This window comes from Nerophis lumbriciformis, linkage group LG02 (assembly GCF_033978685.3).
Source record: "Nerophis lumbriciformis linkage group LG02, RoL_Nlum_v2.1, whole genome shotgun sequence".
In the NCBI taxonomy this organism is placed as follows: Eukaryota; Metazoa; Chordata; class Actinopteri; order Syngnathiformes; family Syngnathidae; genus Nerophis; species Nerophis lumbriciformis.
The window spans coordinates 61,810,894-61,820,000 of NC_084549.2; the positions used below are offsets into that span (position 1 = coordinate 61,810,894).

The following is a 9,107-nucleotide window of genomic DNA, read 5'->3' on the forward strand; positions in this document are numbered from 1 at the left end:
GAGTCTTCCCCGCCGTCACAAGTGAGGGACTCTGGATTCTAAAGATCTGTGACACTCGACGTTGTCATCGTTGGTCTGATGGACGCTGTTATTTACACACACACACACACACACACACACACGCACACACACACACACACATTCTTGTATGTGTTGCATTCTTGAGAACTGAGAAAAATGCCTACCTCTTTAGGACCACCCTTTCTAGATATATAAAGATTTGTATTTACAACATTAATAATATATACATACTATGCAAATATTTAAAAAAAACTTGTGAAAAATGAGTTGGAATTTCACAAGAAAAAGGTCACAATTTAACAAGAAAAACGGAGTATTTTGGCAGTAAAGAAGTTAAAAATTGTACTGATATGATCCAGTTTAAGAGGTTGTTCAAAATAATAGTGCTTGCAGAGTACAAAGAAGAAGAATTATGAGAAATACTTTCAACCTAATTGAAAATAAGATATTCTTCATCTCAATATGTTAATAATGACTGAATTAATTAATTACATATTACAAAACTGTTGTATACTAATTCATAGATGTTATTTTATTATATAAAAAGTTCAGTAAATGATTCTATATATTTGTAAACGCTCTGAAGTGGGAAAGGGGTAGGATTAAATAAGCTTTGCTTCTTCCTACTCCTTTTCGGGCATGTTGTAAAATGAAATGTTATGAAATTGTGTGATGTATTATGATGTAAGTGTGTTCATGTTCGAAATAAACTAAAGAAAGAAAAAGTATTAAAATAAAAGTCGTCATTTTACTCAACGCAAATCGAAAGTTTACAAGAAAAACTGAACATTTGTGCAATATTGTGATAAAAAGTTGCAATTTTACAAGAAAAAGCTTAAACGTTGGCAATTTTATGAAAAAAGTCGTACTTTTACTCGACAAAAGTCACAATTGTATAAGAAAACTTTAAAATGTTGGCAATATTATAATAATTGGAATTTTACTTGTCAAAATGATGTAAAAAGTAATCATTTTACTCAAAACATGTCACCTTTACAAGAACAACAAAAAAATGGGCAATATTGGGATAAAAGTCAGAATTTTATATGACAAATGTCGCTATTTTGCCTTAAAAAGTAAAAATTTTACATTAAAAAGTAATAATTTTACATTAAAAAGTAATAATTTTACATTAAAAAGTAATAATTTTACATTAAAAAGTAGTAATTTTACGAGAAAATATTGCAATATTACAGAAACCGAAAGAATATGAGAAACTGATCCTAACTTTATAAGAAAAAAGTCGACACATTGTGAGAAAAAGACTGCTTTTAGTTAGATAATTATTTTTTGAGTTTTTTGCTTGTAATTGTTTTTTAATCTTCATTATTTACTTCAAGTTATTACAGTATGTCTCTATATATGTATGTATTGATTTATTTTAATTAATTTTAGCCAAAGGGGGCGCATTTCAATTTCTTACACACACTTGTTATTACATATGTTGGCCAGAGGGGGAGCACTTTTAAAACCGACACACAGTCAATTTGAAAAATCCCTCCTTTTTGGGACCACCCTCATTTTGATAGATTTCACCACCAGGGGTGCAAATGAGACATTCTCTATTAGATGCAATGGTTTTCCGTATTGGGACCATGATTTATGTCCTAACTTGTTCACACCTCCTCATATGGAAGCTACTTTTCCTTGTTGATGTCTCAAGAAGGGTTAACATACAAGAACACACACACACACACACACACACACACACACACACACACACACACACACACACACACACACACACACTTTGCTCACATGACGAGCTAGCAGCGTGCCAGACATTCGATTATGCAAAAGCTTAGACAATCGTGTTTCATGACTCCGGACAGCCGCTTCCTCACGTGGGCGGCAGATCGGCGCCTCGTATCGTCCTTAGATGTTGCGAGCGCATGAATAGATGCACAGTCGACACACACACACACACACACACACAAACAAACACACGCGGTTTTGGCCAGAGGCGACAGTGCAATTATAACTTAGCGCATGAAATTAGCCTCCTTATTGTTGTGTTCCCCACAGCCAATCACATGCCGCCTTCAGACACTCGCGTTCATTGTGCGGCGTGGGGAAAGAACAGAAAATCCAAATAAACACGCTGGGGCCGCACCAATTTTACACGTCGGATTGTTGTGTTGTTGCCGTACGGACTTGCTTTGATTTATTTCTTTGCAGAGTGGGTTGAAAGCATGAATATTGATTTATATTTATTAGTATTCACTTTCTTATACGATAAATTTTTGTAATCATTCAGAAATGTCAAGCAGCTAAAATGCATGGATAAGTGTGGAGAGTTTTTTTGCATTTTCCACATCATGCATTGCAATGGATTTAAATGGGTTGTTTTTATGGTGGTTGGCTGTTTTTTGGTTGTTTTTTTTTAGAATACCCACAAAGTTCAGTAAGCAGGCTTTGTTATGTGTGACATGTTTGTTGACCTTTTGTGCCGGTTGATGTTTTTTTCCTGCGCCATGATCAGGGAAGGTTGTTTGGATTGGGTCATATAAGTAAATAATAATGTGTATCTCGAAAGTTCTCTCCATGGTCACTGACATGAGTCACTAACATCGTTCACAAGACTGGGACAAATAGGCACTTACTTATGTATTGGGTCTTATAAGTAAATACTTTGCTTTTGGAAAGTTATCTCCATGATCACTGGCCTGTGTCACTAACATCGTCCACAAGATGGAAACAAATAAGCACTTATGCATTGGGTCATGTTTTTCAGCTGAGAAGGTGAAAAACATGATCCAATGCATAAGTGCTTATTTGTTTCCATCTTGTGGACGATGTTAGTGACATCTGCGATGAGGTGGCGACTTGTCCAGGGTGTACTCCGCCTTCCGCCCGATTGTAGCTGAGATAGGCTCCAGCGCCCCCCGCGACCCCAAAGGGAATAAGCGGTAGAAAATGGATGGAGGGATGGATGCATTGGGTCATATAGGTAAATACGTTGCATAAAGAAAGTTCACTCCATGGTCACGGGCCTGAGTCACTAACATCGTCCACAAAATGGAAAAAATAAGCACTTATGCATTGGGTCATATAAGTTAATACTTTGCATATAGAAAGTTCACTCCATGGTCACTGGCTTGAGTCACTAACATCGTCCACAAGATGGAAAAAAATAAGCACGTATGTATTGGGTCATATAGGTAAAATACTTTGCATATAGAAAGTTCACTCCATGGTCACTGGCCTGAGTCACTAACATGAGTCACTAACATCCTCCACAAGATGCGGACAAATAAGCGCTTACTTATGTATTGGGTCATATAAGTAAAAACTTTGTACATAGAAAGTTCACTCCATTGTCACTGGCCTGAGTCACTAACATCCTCCACAAGATGCGGACAAATAAGCACCTACTTATGTATTGGGTCATATAGATAAATACTTTTTATATAAAAAGTTCACTCCATGGTCACGGGCCTGAGTCACTAACATTGTCCACAAGATGCGGACAAATAAGCACCTACTTATGTATTGGGTCATATAGGTAAATACTGTGTATTTGGAAAGTTCTCTCCATGGTCACTGGCCTGAGTCACTAACATTGTCCACAAGATGGAAACAAATAAGCATTTATGTATCGGGTCATATAGGTAAATACTTTGCATATAGAAAGTTCACTCCATGGTCACTGGCATGAGTCACTAACATCCTCCACAAGATGCGGACAAATAAGCGCTTACTTATGTATTGGGTCATATAGGTTAATACTTTGCATATAGAAAGTTCACTCCATGGTCACTGGCCTGAGTCACCAACATCCTCCACAAGATGGGGACTAATAAGCACTTAATTATGTATTGGGTCATATAAGTAAATACTGTGTATTTGGAAAGTTCTTTCCATGGTCACTGGCCTGAGTCACTAACATCGTCCAAAAGATGTGGACAAATAAGCGCTTACTTATGTATTGGGTCATATAGATTAATACTTTGCATATAGAAAGCTTGTTTTACCATCAATGTGACGACGGCGCGCCGTGATGTCCAGAGGGGGAAAGCAAAAAAATAAAAAATGCACCGGTATTTTTCAGAAGCAGCATAGTAGCGTTTTTATTTGATTTGATGAACTCTTTGGAAGGGTGAATTTGACACGTACAGCACATGTATATTTGTGCCTAATTAAGAGGAGCCGCTCCTCCACTTCACTTGACTTCCTAATTGGCTTGCCCCTCTCTGGCTGCCGGTAATTACAAAAGCTCATATTCCATTAATGACGAGGGCAGGGAGGCATCACACACACACACACACACACACACACACACACACACACACACACACACACACACGCACACACACATCCTGGTTATCATTTGGAATGAGGACCAAGTTTTTGATCATCACTTGTGGGGACCACCCTTTCTACAGGTTGTGGAGACATAAAAAAAAAAAACTGCCCAGTTAGCTCATACACGTCTTTAAATCTCTGGATTGATGAAGTAATGTGCTGATCATTCTTACTGGGGACCCTGGGGAAAAAGAGTTAATATGGTTCATGGGGACCAAATTTAAATAATTTTGCATAATTCACACAAATTTGTACGTGACTACTAGAAAAAATAAATAAATAAATAAAAAGTTCAAATGAAATATGACATGATGGTCAGAATACAGCACTACAGCTGTCCTCTTATAGGAAGTTTCACCACTTAAATGTTAAAGCAAATCCTGCATCTTCTGTGACATTACTGAAAACTGCTATTTAGCAGTAATGAAGTTGTCTGCAACTCCAACTACCATATATAGAAGGATGGACAATTCTGAATGTGAATCATACTTTAAGGTGATAATGTTTTATAATCATGCTGTATGAAAATGTCATCCTAAGGAACACTAAACCAGATGTTGTTTTTAGAAAAATATATTAGTTTGAACTAAGGATGGATACCATACAGAATCACAGTACTATTAATGCCAGGATAACAAATGTTTTTCACTTTTCAAGAAAATACATTTTCTCTTTTACCAATATTTGAAACATGTAAACAAAGTAACCCAAATTTCCCTGTTGTGGGATCAATAAAGGATTATCTTATCTTACCTTAAAAATCACTTAGGCATCTTCAGAATGGATCTAACTATCATTTAAAAAGGTTTCCCTTTAGGGCAGTGGCATACTTGCCAACCCTCCCGGATTTTCCGGGAGACTCCCGAAATTAAGCGCCTCTCCCGAAAACCTCCCGGAACAAATTTTCTCCCGAAAATTTCCCGAAATTCAGGCGGACCTGAGTGACGTGTCGACAGCCTGTTTTCACGTCCGCTTTCCCACAATACAAACAAACAAACAAACAGCGTGCCTGCCCAATCACGTAGAACTGTAGAATGATCGAGGGCGAGTTCTTGGTTTCTTATGTGGGTTTATTTTTAGGCAGTTTCATTAACGTCCTCCCAGCGCGGCAACAACACACAACAACAGCAGTCACGTTTTCGTCTACCGTAAAGCAGTTTGTCTGCCGTAAACAGCAATGTTGTGACACTCTTAAACAGGACAATACTGCCATCTACTGTACATGCATATGTGACAATAACATCTAGGGCTTTTAGAGAGTGCAGTGCACAACTGCGCACACAACAAGGAGACGAAGCAGAATGCATCATCAGTGAGGGTGTTCAGCATCCATCCATCCATCCATCCATCTTCTTCCGCTTATCCGAGGTCGGGTCGCGGGAGCAGCAGCTTAAGCAGGGAAACCCAGACTCTCCTCTCCCCAGCCACTTCGTCCAGCTCCTCCCGGGGGATCCCGAGGCGTTCCCAGGCCAGCCGGGAGAGATAGTCTTCCCAGCGTGTCCTGGGTCTTCCCCGTGGCCTCCTACCGGTCGGACGTGCCCGAAACACCTTCCTAGGGAGGCGTTCGGGTGGCATCCTGACCAGATGCCCGAACCACCTCATCTGGCTCCTCTCGATGTGGAGGAGCAGCGGCTTTACTTTGAGCTCCCCCCGAATGACAGAGCTTCTCACCCTATCTCTAAGGGAGAGCCCCGCCACTCGGCGGAGGAAACTCATTTCGGCCGCTTGTACCCGTGATCTTGTCTTTTCGGTCATGACCCAAAGCTCATGACCATAGGTGAGGATGGGAACGTAGATCGACCGGTAAATCGAGAGCTTTGCCTTCCGGCTCAGCTCCTTCTTCACCTCAACGGATCGATACAGCGTCCGCATTACTGAAGACGCCGCACCGATCCGCCTGTCGATCTCACGATCCACTCTTCCCCCACTCGTGAACAAGACTCCGAGGTACTTGAACTCCTCCACTTGGGGCAAGATCTCCTCCCCAACCCGGAGATGGCACTCCACCCTTTTCCGGGAGAGAACCATGTACTCGGACTTGGAGGTGCTGATTCCCATCCCAGTCGCTTCACACTCGGCTGCGAACCGATCCAGTGAGAGCTGAAGATCTTGGCCGGAGGAAGCCATCAGGACCACATCATCTGCAAATAGCAGTGACCTAATCCTGCAGCCACCAAACCAGATCCCCTCAACGCCCTGACTGCGCCTAGAAATTCTGTCCATAAAGGTTATGAACAGAATCGGTGACAAAGGGCAGCCTTGGCGGAGTCCAACCCTCACTGGAAACGTGTCCGACTTACTGCCGGCAATGCGGACCAAGCTCTGACACTGATTATACAGGGAGCGAACTGCCACAATAAGACAGTCCGTTACCCCATACTCTCTGAGCACTCCCCACAGGACTTCCCGGGGTACACGGTCGAATGCCTTCTCCAAGTCCACAAAGCACATGTAGACTGGTTGGGCAAACTCCCATGCACCCTCAAGGACCCTGCCGAGAGTATAGAGCTGGTCCACAGTTCCACGACCAGGACGAAAACCACACTGTTCCTCCTGAATCCGAGGTTCGACTATCCGGCGTAGCCTCCTCTCCAGTACACCTGAATAGACCTTACCGGGAAGGCTGAGGAGTGTGATCCCACGATAGTTGGAACACACCCTCCGGTTCCCCTTCTTAAAGAGAGGAACCACCACCCCGGTCTGCCAATCCAGAGGTACCGCCCCCGATGTCCACGCGATGTTGCAGAGTCTTGTCAACCAAGACAGCCCCACAACATCCAGAGCCTTAAGGAACTCCGGGCGGACCTCATCCACCCCCGGGGCCTTGCCACAGAGGAGCTTTTTAACTACCTCGGCAACCTCAGCCCCAGAAATAGGAGAGCCCACCACAGATTCCCCAGGCCCTGCTTCCTCATAGGAAGACGTGCTGGTAGGATTGAGGAGGTCTTCGAAGTATTCCCTCCACCGATCCACAACATCCGCAGTCGAGGTCAGCAGAGCACCATCCCCACCATACACGGTGTTGACACTGCACTGCTTCCCCTTCCTGAGTGAAGTGAAGTGAAGTGAATTATATTTATATAGCGCTTTTCTCTAGTGACTCAAAGCGCTTTACATAGTGAAACCCAATATCTAAGTTACATTTAAACCAGTGTGGGTGGCACTGGGAGCAGGTGGGTAAAGTGTCTTGCCCAAGGACACAACGGCAGTAACTATGATGGCGGATGCGGGGATCGAACCTGCAACCCTCAAGTTGCTGGCACGGCCGCTCTACCAACCGAGCTGTACCGCCCCTGAGGCGGCGGATGGTGGTCCAGAATTGCTTCGAAGCCGTCCGGAAGTCTTTTTCCATGGCCTCCCCGAACCCCTCCCATGTCCGAGTTTTTGCCTCCGCGACCGCTGAAGCCGCACACCGCTTGGCCTGTCGGTACCTGTCTGCTGCCTCAGGAGTCCCATGAGCCAAAAGAACCCGATAGAACTCCTTCTTCAGCCTGACGGCATCCCTCACCGCCGGCGTCCACCAACGGGTTCTAGGATTACCGCCACGACAGGCACCAACTACCTTGCGGCCACAGCTCCAATCGGCCGCCTCGACAATAGAGGTACGGAACATTGTCCACTCGGACTCAATGTCCAGCACCTCCCTCGTGACATGTTCAAAGTTCTTCCGGAGGTGGGAATTGAAACTCTCTCTGACAGGAGACTCTGCCAGGCGTTCCCAGCAAACGCTCACAATGCGTTTGGGCCTGCCAGGTCTGTCCGGCATCCTCCCCCACCATCGCAGCCAACTCACCACCAGGTGGTGATCGGTAGAAAGCTCCGCCCCTCTCTTCACCCGAGTGTCCAAAACATGAGGCCGCAAATCCGATGACACAACTACAAAGTCGATCATGGAACTGCGGCCTAGGGTGTCCTGGTGCCAAGTGCACATATGGACACCCTTATGTTTGAACATGGTGTTTGTTATCGACAATCTGTGACGAGCACAAAAGTCCAATAACAGAACACCACTCAGGTTCAGATCCGGGCGGCCATTCTTCCCAATCACACCTCTCCAGGTTTCACTGTCGCTGCCAACATGAGCGTTGAAGTCCCCCAGTAGAACGAGGGAATCACCCGGGAGAGCACTCTCCAGTACTCCCTCGAGTGAATCCAAAAAGGGTGGGTACTCTGAGCTGCCGTTTGGCGCGTAAACGCAAACAACAGTCAGGACCCGCCCCCCACCCGAAGGCGGAGGGAAGCTACCCTCTCGTCCACCGGGTTGAACTCCAACGTGCAGGCTTTGAGCCGAGGGGCAACAAGAATTGCCACCCCAGCCCGTCGCCTCTCACTGCCGGCAACGCCAGAGTGGAAGAGAGTCCAGCCCCTCTCAAGAGAAGTGGTTCCAGAGCCCTTGCTGTGCGTCGAAGTGAGTCCGACTATATCTAGCCGGAACTTCTCCACCTCACGCACTAGCTCAGGCTCCTTCCCCCCCAGCGAAGTGACGTTCCACGTCCCAAGAGCCAGCTTATGTAGCCGAGGATCGGACCGCCAAGTGCCCTGCCCTCGGCTGCCGCCCAGCTCACACTGCACCCGACCTCTATGGCCCCTGCTATGGGTGGTGAGCCCATTGGAGGGGGGACCCACGTTGCCTCTTCGGGCTGTGCCCGGCCGGACACCATGGGGACAGGCCCGGCCACCAGGCGCTCGCCATCGTGCCCCACCTCCGGGCCTGGCTCCAGAGGGGGGCCCCGGTGACCCGCGTCCAGGCGAGGGAAATCTGGGTCCTTGGTTTGTGTTCT

General features: G+C 45.2%; 1 protein-coding gene across 1 annotated transcript in view; it reads left to right on the forward strand.

Annotated features, from left to right (window-relative positions):
- The window catches only part of LOC133610069 (homeobox protein Meis1), a 227,423-nt gene that overhangs the window by 166,214 nt on the left and 52,102 nt on the right, over positions 1 to 9,107 (forward strand). The window lies entirely within an intron of this gene.